Raw genomic sequence first — 12,643 nt, forward strand, 5'->3', positions numbered from 1 at the left:
ATTCATTGTCAGACAGAAGCAGCCCGGCAAAACGCCACGCTAAAAAATATGTGAAAATGGCTTACCTCTTTGTCCTCTGAAGGACCATGGCACCCAACAAAATGTTTACCCATGTGAATGGCTTCACCTTGCTGGCGTTAAACTGGTCTTTTGGACGTCCGCTCAAGTTCCATTTTTCATTTTTTCCTCCGAGTTTTTGTTTGCCTGGAACGTGTGAAGAAAACATCCTTCGTGTGTCGTAAAGTCTAGAGTCGGTTCTACAAGTTCCATAGCAGCAGCATTTTGTTGGCATGTTCTTTTTTGAAAGATTACAGTCAGATAACAAGCAGTAATAAGACGGATTGTATGCGAGGGCGTGTCTATGTTGACCCACTTCCGGGTTACGATGGCGACGTCACGGTCTAAAAATAGCATTCGTGCGGTACGCTATTGCACCAGAAGCTCGAGCTCGGCGTCTCGCACCCTTCAGCTTCAACACTAGATGGCCCAATAGTCACACGCCTCTGCATGAAGGCGCTACGCTAGGACGGAACGATTCCTCTCGTCCCTTCTCTCTCGATGTAGCAATCCGGCCGGCAAACAAACAGCTGCGTAAGAGAAGATAGCACAAATTGAAAGCTCAGAACTTGACGTGTTAAACTATTTGTACGATTTCAGCGGACACCTTTGATACCGGAGTCATCTTGATTTTGTTGTGAGTAACCTAAAAACTCCAGAAAATGCAGCCATTTTTGCCCAACCATTTGAACTCGATGGCTGCCATTGACGGCGATAAGACATTTGAAGCGGGAGGTTTGGCAGTTCCGAAGGATTGGGACGTCTACCAGGGACAAATTCTGTTTTAAAAGCCACGTCTACCGTCGTCGAGAGTTCACACAAAGCTGATACGGCCTAATACGGACGAACGCGCCCTGGCCGCGCGTCCCGACCTGGCTGGCCAACAGAGACGCCGTTGGCCCAAAGCGTGCAGCTGAGACCTGTGGGTGAGTACACGTCTTTCATTCATCCGGTGTCTCTCCTGCCCTCCGGCACCGGCTCGCGGTTTGGTGGGCAGCTGTGGGCGCAGCTCGTGTACGTTTCCGTCTGATGCCTTCGCCCGCGGGGACGGGGCATAATAGTCAACGCGTCCTGCGGGGAGTCGCAGACGTCACCGACGGGAAGGCCGCCGCCGCTTTACGGAGGAGGGGCGCCCATAAATGCCGGGTGAGCGCCGTTCCGAAGACGGACGACGCGACGTGACAAACGATAGAGGCTCTGGCTTTTTCCCTGGGATGCTTGAGTTCCACTCCCTGAGAGGATGTTTTCAAAAGCCGGAATTTGCTCCCTTATAAAATTTTGCTCCCAAAGCTTTTGTGGCGCTGAAAAACCCCTCTTTTACATTCAATTGGACTCTCAATGTTATCCAAAGGGCTAACTAAACGAGATACATCATAAACATAGATGTGCAACACGAAAATGGCGTAAATTAATACTTAACGACGCGGCAAAGTTGTTAACAGTGAGAGCGCGGCGTGCAGTTACTGTGTGCAGCGAACATGGTAGGATGTGTCTGAGAACCTTTGTACATGTCTTTACATGATCAAACTTAAGTAAATATTCCTTTCTTTAAAGAAAGTTTGTAGTGTTTACTTAGGAATTACCGCATTCGCGGCCATTTTTAACGTTACGCGCATGCGCAAAACCCGCAAGGTAGCAATTTTTGATGGGTTGCAAATTTTGTCAGAACGCCTGACGCCAAACAGAGGCAAACGGCTAAATCCGCGACGACGGACTCCTCGCTCGTTCCAGTCTTTGATAAAGCGGGCAAACCCTCACTCGGCACTATAACACACAAACAAACAAAAAAGAGAGATGACCATTGCTCAAAACATTTCATTCCACGTTTGCCATCTAAATGCAGATTGACCTATACCTAGCTAGCTTCCCGCATACGGTATCTGTCCGTGCGGCCATCTGTCTATCAATCTAGCTCTCGGTCCATTCATCCATCTTTGCGTTAATCCGTCATTCTATCACTCATTCTATCGCCCCCATTTTGGGTTAAGCTGTATTTTGTCCGTCCGCCTGTCATTCTGTCTGCGTATTGATCATCATGTTTAAAGTTAGACAAATGCCATCTATCCCCTTTAAAAATGTCTGCCGTGATTCCCAGTGGTGAAATATTCTTTACGGCGAGTCGCACAGTGTGTTTTATAGACGCCGTAACCGCGTCTCACTCGCTTTATAGTTTTGCTGGAGAGAAGCTACTGCCAAGCTCTCATTATTATTTCCCCAACGCTCCACAAGTAGCGAGGCCTCACCGGGAGTTTTTAGGAGGCGCAGATGTTCGCTGACGGCAGGTCAGGAAGCTCGTCGGAATCCGTCCAATCGGCCGAGATGGATTTACCGTCCGACGGTCGCGTGCGTTGTGCTTTTGAGAATGTTTTGCTTATTTCACCCAGCTACGGATTGGTTTTGGTCGCCAGCAGAGCGTGATATTGGACAAAATGGCGCCCGCCCAAGATGAATGAAAATGGGAGAATTTATCCAGTTGCTATTCCACAACTGCAATATCAATCTTGGACAGCACACCAAAGCGAACTGCCACTGACAGCAATAGACATCCAATCCATTTGAACTGACAGCAAAGGATCAATCGTTGGTTTCCAAAAACAGCCAAATATTCAAATGAAATAAAGTTCCCTAACAACATTTTTGGGGAAAGAAATCCACTATACAGTAAGTGAATCAGTCAACTCTGTTGAAAGGCAGAGTCGTATTTTTTTGCGATTGTTCCCTGCCAGCCTCTACCGGTCAAAATGGATTGGATGTCTGTCGCTTTCAGTGGCGCCGAGAGATCATAAAATGGTGGCCGTATCCCCTTTTGTCATTTCCACAGTCAAAGACTCGGCACGACGCGACGCTTCCGTCGGATTTTGTCTCCTCGGTCTCGCCTTTTCGGCAGAGAGGCTTCTGGGAGCGGAGCGAGGAGGCCTGCGGGTGAGTAAGGGCGGTCGGTCTATGTGTGGACGGGCCCCGCAGGACCATTTGTGCAGAAGCTCATTTGCGCAGCAACACTTAATTGGCTACAACAATTAATTCATGTGTTGGAAAGTTGGCACCAAAAGTTCATTTAAGAGGGTTTTAATAAGCAATTAGAGGAAAAGCATCAAAGAGGGGGAATTAGCGGCCACGAGCGTCTGCCATGTCCCACTGTCGGCGAAAGCAACGTTTTATTGATGTATTTTTTGGTCTTCCTTGCTGACCTCTCCATTTTTTTTTTGGGTTTCGTTTTGCATCTGAGCCGATCATCCCGTTAGAACCTCATTTTGCGACCGCTTTCTCAGAGGAGCCGCGGTGCCTTATATGGTATCCCCTCCCGGCGCCACGCGCCTCTTGTCCGCCGCCCGGTGTAAACGACGGCATGACTAATGAGCGGAGCGGGTCGGAATCCTGGCGAAGATGTCCTTGGAAGACGAATGCATTTTGCGGCATCGGAATAATTAGCTTAATTAACAAATTCTACATGCATATTCATCAGCCTATTAATGTCCGCGCTGCGCCCCGCTCGACAATAATAACGGCTTTATTTGCATACTTGTGTTCACCCCCTTTGCTCATTGGCTGCCGTGGACCAAGCTCATCTGGGCTAAAAATGAGCTAGCACAGCTTAGAACCGCTTGCGAAACCCAAATTGTTATAACGGCTCCGACCATTTCATGCAAGAATTATGATTGTTTTTTTTCTTTTCCCTTAAATGTTTTTATTACAATGGCATAGGACAGGGGTCTCAAAATTTGGGCCCACGGAACAATATTTTGTGGCCCCCATTTGACATGCCATTGTAGTATTGGTGTTGCTGGCACGTATTTTGAGATGGGAAATCATCCAAAATGGATATCTTTTCATTGGTTTTAAGTATGAAGGAGATAGGCACAGTCTAAATCGGGCGTTTCCAAGCCAGTCCTCAAGGGCCGCTGCGGGTCCTGGTTTTTGGTCCTACCAATGGAGCACAGACAGTTGAACCAATGAGGTTCCTGCTAAAACAAGCAGCACCTGGCTGCAATCAACTGATTACACTTGCAAAACACCAGATTGGTGCAAAGGTGTCGTCTTGTTTTGTTGGAGTGAAATCCTGCACCCGCTGCGGCCCTACGTGGAATGGTTTGGAGACCACTGGTCTCAATCTTTGTATTACTCTCACACACCCAATACAAAACAAATAGCACTTGTACCATAGCTTAAGTAAAACAAGTAGGATATAGGGCATAAAAGATACACGACGCCTCGCCCAACGTATGCGTCATGAGCGAGATCGACACACCGACTCTCGCAATCAGTTCTCCCGGCGGGACGCTCTGTCGCGACACAAGGAGCGCCGAAGAACGCCCGATATCCAACTGATAACACGACTGACAAGACTCCAAGAGCCCCTTTGTCGCCGAGGTGGCAAAATCCACAACCCTCGTTGCCCGGACAACGGTATTTCCCGAATCCTCTTCTTCGATCCACAAACAGACAATAATCCCGAACGCATCTTTCTTCCTGCCCACGGCCCGCCTCGCGGGAGCCTTCAAAAGACTGAATGTTTAACTAAGCGTTGTCATTTTTCTCGGGAACCTTTTGTCGACTTCTGATACGGTGACCTTGGAACGAGTTTGCCTCCCCGCCTGAGTGTTTCTGCTTCGCCTTGCCGTTTTGATCTCTGTCGACCTGAATAAATTGTCACATTGTTTTCAGTGAGCCTTCTTCAAACCTTTCAAAATGGAGTCAGTACAAAGGGTGAAGACTAAGGTGAACGCGTGGAATTTGCCCTTCTGGCCGGATTGCCCCGGTCTCGCCGGCCCGAATTGTTGGATCTGCGCCGGCGCGATTCCGGCCGTCTGGCTAGAAGGTCAGATTCCTTCAAGTAAAGTGAATGAATGGAGCGGAGTGGAATGCCCTCTCCGGGTCAGGGATCAGGTCCTTCCCAAAGCGGAGGAGTCAAAGTATCTCGGGGAAAAACGGAACGGGAGATCCTCAGGCGGATCGGCTTAGCGGCCGCAGTGATGCGGACTCCGCATCGGTCCGTCCGTCCCGGTGAAGAGGGAGATGAGCCGAAAGACGAAGCTCTCCGTTTACCGGTCGATCTGGGTCCTAGCTTCAGCTACGGTCGGCCACGAGCCGCGCCGGTCGTGAGCGAAAGGACGAGATACCGGACGCGAGCGTCCGAAATGAGTTTCCTCCGCGGGTTGTCCGGGTTCTCCCGCGGAGATGCGTCGAGGGGCTCGGTCGTCCGGCGGGGCCGGGAGTAGAGCCGCCGCCCGCTCCTCCGCGTGAAGAGGTGCCAGATGAGGTGGCTCGGGCGGGCATCTGCATTAGCGAGGTGTTCCGGGCGCGTCCCGCCGGGAGGAGGCCCGGTAGCGCCTCGGGACCTTCCCAGAAGAGCCGGATGAAGTGGCCGCGTGGGGAGAGCGGCCGCTCCCGCGACCTGACCTCGGATAAACGGGAGAAGATGGACGGAGGATGAAATTGATGGATCCATTTTGGAAAATAATTATTTGTATAGTCATGAGTAAAAAAGCTTGAAAAAAAATGGAAAACCCACGAGTCAGTGTTGTTTTCGTCAACGATGACGACAATGAAAAGATATTGTCAAAGAACAAATTTTTTCATGATGATGACCCGCTGAAACCGTGTCTTGGGAGACAGAGATGGATGCCAGTTGTCGTCTGACGACACGAGAACCAGATGGAAATTCGCCATAGTTTCCGTCATAAATTCACAATGTTTGATATTTTTTCTTATTGTATGTGTAATTAGAATGCATTTAGCAGCGTTTGGTCGTGTCACTCATGTGACATGCGGCCCCCTCGCCCCACTCCAGGCTCCTTTTGGGAAAGGTGCTGCTCGTTTTCTTATCTTGACTTTGCCATGTTGCTTTAGCCCTTAAAGCTCTGCGCTGAGTGATCGTCACACGCTAAACTAACTTGTGGCGTTAGCATTAGCATTTAGCGCAGTGACTCGGTGAGTGTCTTCTTAAACTCTTGGAAAACATTTTAGATACGGTTCCTGGCGTCCTGCAGGTGAGTTTCATTAACGGCAAATAATATGCTGTTCAGCTGCTTAGTGTGTGTTAACATGGTGAAAATGGTGATGTCCATGTAGACTTTACAGTTATGTGCTTGTCTGTCATGTTCATTGGAAATTGTTGGAAACCTTTTATTTATTCACGGACTAAAACTTCAAAAGTTACTAACTTAAAAAAACATTTTGAGAATTGTCGACTAAAACTAAAGGAAACCTCTCTGAGTTTTCGTTGACTAAAACTAGACAAAGACGAATGTTATGATCCTGCCTTTTTGTTCCATGCGGATGCCTTCCTACCTGTTTGCAGGCTGTACGGGTGCCAGAGGGAGCGGTCTTCTCAGGGGCCAGGCTAAGTGGCAACACCTGCGGCTTATTGATTGAGCCTTTTTAAGCGCAGGCCAAGCACAAACCAGTTGCCAGAAGATTCCAGCACAAACGCTAGAAGCCTCCCTCCTGAGAAGACAGCGCTTCACGAATACTCTTTTGTTAGTGCATTTTTCCCCTTTTGGGTGATTTTTTTTGTTTTTTTTGTGCCTTTTGAATAAACACTTAACCACCTCTGCAACTGGGTCCCGAACATTTCCCGATCACTTCACAACAACAAACACATTTTGAAATAACTACAATCTGACTAAGACTGACAAGTGTTTGCATCCAGAAGACGATGACGAGAATTAAAATGGCTGCCAAAAACAACACTGCCGCGAGTAATGAAAAAAATAAAATAAAAAGCATTTCAAATTTACGAATTTAAACCAATTGTAATAAAACTGAGAGAAGGAAAATAAAGACATTGAAGTCAGTTTATTTCGCTCTGGGAATTTGATGGATTTGTTTTATACATTTCTCACATAGCTGAACTCTGACTGCCAATCACGGTGACAGATGTCCAATCCACTTTAACCGTGGATTGAAGTTTTCCGTCGTTCAGAAAAACGTGCTGCAAGTTCACAAATTCAAGTCCTTTCGGACCTATCCTCTATCACGTGTTGAAAAACGGACCTGTTTGCTGTATGTTGAAGTGAGGGGCGGAGCTTCATTGACACAGGCCACGGGTGGGGGAGATGCACATGCGCACGCCTCAGTCCTTGTTTCTGTTTTACTTGTGGTAAGAAGGGAAGTGTGCATGTGTGATTGAGACTCTAGTCAAGCGGCTTCCTGTTTGCCCCCACTATTATTTATTTATCCCCGTCGTCCTTCATTTATTTATTCCCGGCGTTTGAAGTGCACGTGCGAGTTACGTCTTCTCCGATGACAGGCGCTCGATTCAGAAAGCGGTACTCAAGCTAGAAGGGACGGCAGTCGACCGACAGCGTCGTTCTATTTCCTCCGTTCCGTTTACGCTCGGAGGGCCTTTGCTTCCGCGCCGGATTTGGATAAGGACGGATTCTCTCTGTGTGTGTGTGTTTGTATTCGTCGGCTTCCGCTCGCGTGTCGCTCATTTCCCGGGAGCGTCCTCTAATCTGGCCGAGCGCGCTCGTCTCTTTGAGTTGCGCTCTCTGTCGTGTGTGTTTAACCGTCGCATTGGAGACACGCTCATTTACACGAAACGTGTACCGGACCCGGACGCGGGACCGATACGCTACAAGCGGGCTGTCTTTTTTAATTTTTTATTTTTTTGCGGCGTCTCTTTTTTAGAGGAGATGACAAGGGGTAGGAGAGGGGAGGGGGCGCGCACGCCGGCAGGCGCCTGCCTCCGCCAATACGGTGTGCGGACGCAGTACGTGATGCCAGCTTGCCTTCAGACAGCAGCAGTTTGCCGAGCGAGAATTAAAAGTAGGGAGAGATGCCAAGCCGGTCTCCTGAGACGCATAGAAGAAAGAGGAAATTTCCAAAAGAGGATTTTTTTTTTTTTAAACCACCCACCCAGCCAAACACACACACACAGATACACTTCATGTACAGAAAAGGAAACAGTAGCACACGTTTCAATCAAACATCACCTTTTGTCAGCGTCCACACCGCCGGGTCAGAAGTACTCAGACGGGAAAATGACGACCCGTGGCCCGACAAGTTCTAGACTTTGGAGCTTTGAGTTTGGGCTCTATTCGGTCTTTAGAAAACACACAGCAACAACGTCATGAAACAGAATTCAATATAGTTCGCGCATTCAATGCGCATTCGTCGGCTCGTTCTGCCGCCCGGCGCTCTGCCCTCCGGAGGCATCGGAAGACGGGAGCTCATCGTGGCTTCCAAATACGGCGGTCATATATGTCGTTTTTTTAGAGTGGATCAAGGATAAATGGCTTTGAAGGTGGGCCATCAACAGGGCCGGCCCAGCCTATACGCAGACTACGCAGCTTCTTAGGGCCCCTGACCACTGGGGGGGGGGGGGGGGGGGGGCAATCTGGCAATTGTTTAATTTATTTTCTATTTTGTTTACTGCAATTTACTTTATTTGACTTTTGTGAGTTTTGATACTTGATTACAAGCTTAAAAAAAAAAAAAATGTTCTTCCTTAACGTCTTTCCTTCCTCTTTTAGAAAAAGGTTTGGCGCTATCTTCTGACAATCATTTGGGGTGAGAAGTCTGAAGTATGCAGTGCAACAAAATCTGATTAATATACAAAATATGGACGTATGGGTTGGATTGCACGTATGGGTTTCACAGTACACTGTGACGAAATGATGGGCCAAAAATATGGGCCCCTTTGCATTTTTCTGCTCAGGGCCCCCAAATGACCTGGGCCGGCCCTGGCCGTCAACACGCGTCGCCACGGATATCCGTTGCCCCGTGCAGTTCACCCAAATTGTACACAAGGACAGGCCCTGTAGAAATGGACTCGTCAAAATTGGCCAGAGGTCTCGTTCCTCTTCGGTCGCGTCGAATCATCGAGGTATTGTGACCGATGCTCGTCGAAGTTGTCGTATCTCCAAGCGAATCCGTTTAGTCTAGGGACGTCGAAAATCGGGCCATTTTTCAGAGGATCAAAATCGGGTGAAAAAGATCAGATTTTTAATAAATAAAAATATACTTTTTATAGGTCTAAAAAGTAATAAAATAATTCAGATATACAATGGCATTGGCGGAAGAGAAAGTACTGTAAACCGCAGAATACTGTGACAGTTTTGGAACTTTTGTACGTATCCGGACTTTGTATATCGGCAGATTCTCAAAATCGGGTGACTCTGGTGCAAAACGATGCGATCGGGACATCCCTAGTTTTGCCCTCTGCGCTCGTTTTCTCAAGGCGCCGCATCCGGACTTTTCAATTGAAACGCTGCTTCGAGGCGGCGTCCTCGTCCGTCCGTCCGTCCGCCTAGGTCTCGGGCAAGGGGACGCCCGGTCTGCCGTCACGTGACGCGGAGCCGTCGCCTTCCGCTTCCCCCGCAGCGCACCTCTGCCCCCCCTTTGGGCCGGACCCGTCAACGCACGCGCGGCCCGACGCCTATGGGAAGTGAACATCACTTAAGAACTTTTGCAAGCGCACCTTTTGCCCCCTCCCGCACGTTCTGTTTATCTCGACTTGTCGACGGCAATCGCCGAAAAATAATCGGAACCGTTTCGACATTGAGCGCGCAGTGACTTTGGCAATTTAGCAGAAGGAGACGAACGACACGATCACGCGCGCACTCATACCTAGGGACGATTTGAAGTGTTTTTTTTTTCCCACGAATGTTTTCTGGACGCGGGAGGAAACCGGCGTACCCGGAGAAAACTGTGGAGTAGGCGCAAACTCCTCACAGGAAGGCCGGGTTAAGGTTAGAACTCTCAGAACTGTTTGGCAGAGTGCTAACCGCTCAACAAAATGACTTAAAAGTATTTAGTATGACATGGTTTTTTGCTGGATGAACACAGAGGATTTTAGTTGAGTAATTGTGGTGAATATAGTATATATTGGTGTAAAGGGCCACATGCACTAACCAACAGTGAGTTAGCCTGCTAAGAGTTGGTACGACCACCAAAGCAGGGAAATTTATGGATCCCATGACCAATGATTCTAGTGGAGAAATGAAACATCTTGCCAAAGGTGACGGAGGTGGCGAATCCGTCGGGAGGGGAGCTCTCCGGAAAGTTGGCGGGGAGGCCGGCGAGGCGAGGCGAGGCGAGGCGTCGCGCTCGACCCGTCGGGCCCGAGCGGGCGCCGGGCCGGTCCTGTTCCGCGCCGATTGAGCTATTTTCGCATTAGTCGGTGTCAGGCGTAAATTAGAGGCCAGATCTGTTTTCTAATCAGAGCACAAGCAGCGCGTTAGAGGAATTAGGGCGACAGCTGCCGAGAGGCTTTTTATTCCTCTCTGCCTCAGCCAGAGACAGGCGGACCCCGGCTCGGGGACCACCTCTTTACCGCCGCCACCTGTCAACGCCGCCCTACGTGTGCGTGCGCGTACGTGAGCGCGTTCCCGCCCTCCCTCCGTGCGAGTCCATCGCACAAACTGTCTGGCCGCCATCTTGGAAATGAAACGACAGCGCAGGCTACGTGCATTCAAAAGGTCGAGGAAAATCATTCAAAAGGTGTTGTTGTCACGGCTCGTAGTTCCTGTTCACGTTATGTGTGAGTTCGTGTTGGATTTACGTACTTCTATTTTGGTAGCGACGTTCCTCCTTGCTTCGCCGTTACTTCCCGCCCTTCTCAATCAGGCTGACCGTTTCCACCTGCGACCCTGTCGGCGCGTGCCCTTTGTCGGTTCGTCTGGTATCCTGCCAATTTCTCTGTCACCAACTCGTGTAAGCCTTTTTTTTATGTTTGGAACAAATAAATGCCTTTTTGTTACTTTGTTGACTTTGCTCCCTTTTTCGGTGTCTGGCAAGTGCTGTCATTTTTCCTTGTCTCTTTTTGGAAAGCTTATGGACTGAAAAATAAACCTTTTTGTTTCAATGGAACAGTCGTGCATTTGGGTCCCTAATGTATCTTTGTCAGTTTTTCCATTGATTCATACGATAAGATTTGTCCAGGGAGAATCATTGAGCCGTTTTGCACAAGCTTCCATTGTTGGTTTTTCGTTTCAAGTGCAGGTGCATTCTTCACAAAAGCCCTCTTTTGCTTATGTAAAGCGATTTGGAAACAATTCATTTGACCTAGGTCTGCCTACTACCGCTCGTGGCCTATAGGTGAATTGAAATGTAACCGGGGATGCATTGGTTGGGCTTATTAAAAGGCAAGGTCAAGGACAATCCCGTGCCAAAAGGGGTCTTTTTTTTTTTGTTTTTTTTTTTGAATGGCGTCCAAAGGCTTTGGCGTTCATTTTGGGCACTCTGACCGTTGACGTACACTATCTCGGGAAAATGATGATGAAAAAGATGACCATTGTTCATCAGCCAATCAGAACTGATGGTAATGACGTGCGTGCGGGGCCAATTTCGGGAGGGTGAGAGGTGTGGAAAGTCACACGCGCTTCCCAAATGTCACTTCTTCCTTAATTTGGATTTGATTGTTTTTTAGCAACACTCAATGAACCCGGGCCAAACTACACGGTGGTCTTTTTCCATGATTGTGCTTTGGCACTCTCGTAAGTAGCTATTTATTTTAGTTGCTATACATCCATCCGTGTCGTGTAAATGGTACCTCTGAAAATAATTTTACTAGTCATTGTAAAGAATCGTACTCAATGCAGTAAGAATGTAAGAGTCATTTCCCCTCAATTCAGTGAAAAGATAGACTTGAAATCTTGTTTTTATTCATTTTCCTATGCCTTCTTTCAGAATGCAATAAAGTGTGAACTCCACTTGTTATCTGCATGTTATGTTTTGTTTTACTGTTGGAAAAAAGCACATTGCACCAGAAAGAACCTGCTAGCGCCCAGCTATTAATAGCACTTTTATTTGGCGATCGGCGCACAAAAAGCGCCAACACCGAGCTAAATGAGGTGGTCGCCGGACCCATCTGGACCGCGGACCCGCCGGGAAGACCAAAGTTCCCCGTCTCCTGAGGGGCGGAGCGGCCCTGGACGCGGGCCAGCACCCGGCTCACCGCTTTAATTATTAACGCCGCTGTATGCGGTGGGAAGAATAGAATAGAATAGAATAGATTTTTCCCAACAGAGTGGGAGAATTTGGGATGAATCGAGCCGCGGATTGCGACGGCGGCATACTAATGGTGTTGGGGTGCGCGCGCCCGTGTGTGTGTGTGTGTGTGTGTGTTGAGCAGAGCGAGGGGCGGGGCGGGGAAGAACGATGGCGAGGGATCCGGGAACGTTGGTTCCGATCCAGGGAGTTAATGTTGCGCTCATTGATGGATAGAGTGCCAGCAAAGAGGCGGGCACACAAAGGATGGATGGATAAAGAGGAAGTCGCAAATCCATGTCGGGGCGGACTCTGTGTCCTATCCTTATCGTATGATACAACATCAAATAGGAATATGGTCTCTTTCTATCAGGGTTGCAACGATACCAATTTTTGCTCCCGATACCTGGCTCTGTGGTATACAGATACAATGTATTTTATTTTCACATTTTTTTCCCCTCAAAATGACTACATACTAACTTGAGCATAAATTGCTATCTTGACGCTGCTTAAAAACGGGAAATAATATCATACAAACGTTGAAATGGCCTAATCCGCGTCATTGTAGCACATTAGTACGCTGGCTTCGCCCATGCGCTAATCACTTTTTCTAGGCGAGCGCACAAGTTCGCTAGCCGACTTTTTCTCGTTGTAC

The sequence above is a fragment of the Corythoichthys intestinalis genome, chromosome 16 (genome assembly GCF_030265065.1).
Source record: "Corythoichthys intestinalis isolate RoL2023-P3 chromosome 16, ASM3026506v1, whole genome shotgun sequence".
Taxonomy (NCBI): domain Eukaryota; kingdom Metazoa; phylum Chordata; class Actinopteri; order Syngnathiformes; family Syngnathidae; genus Corythoichthys; species Corythoichthys intestinalis.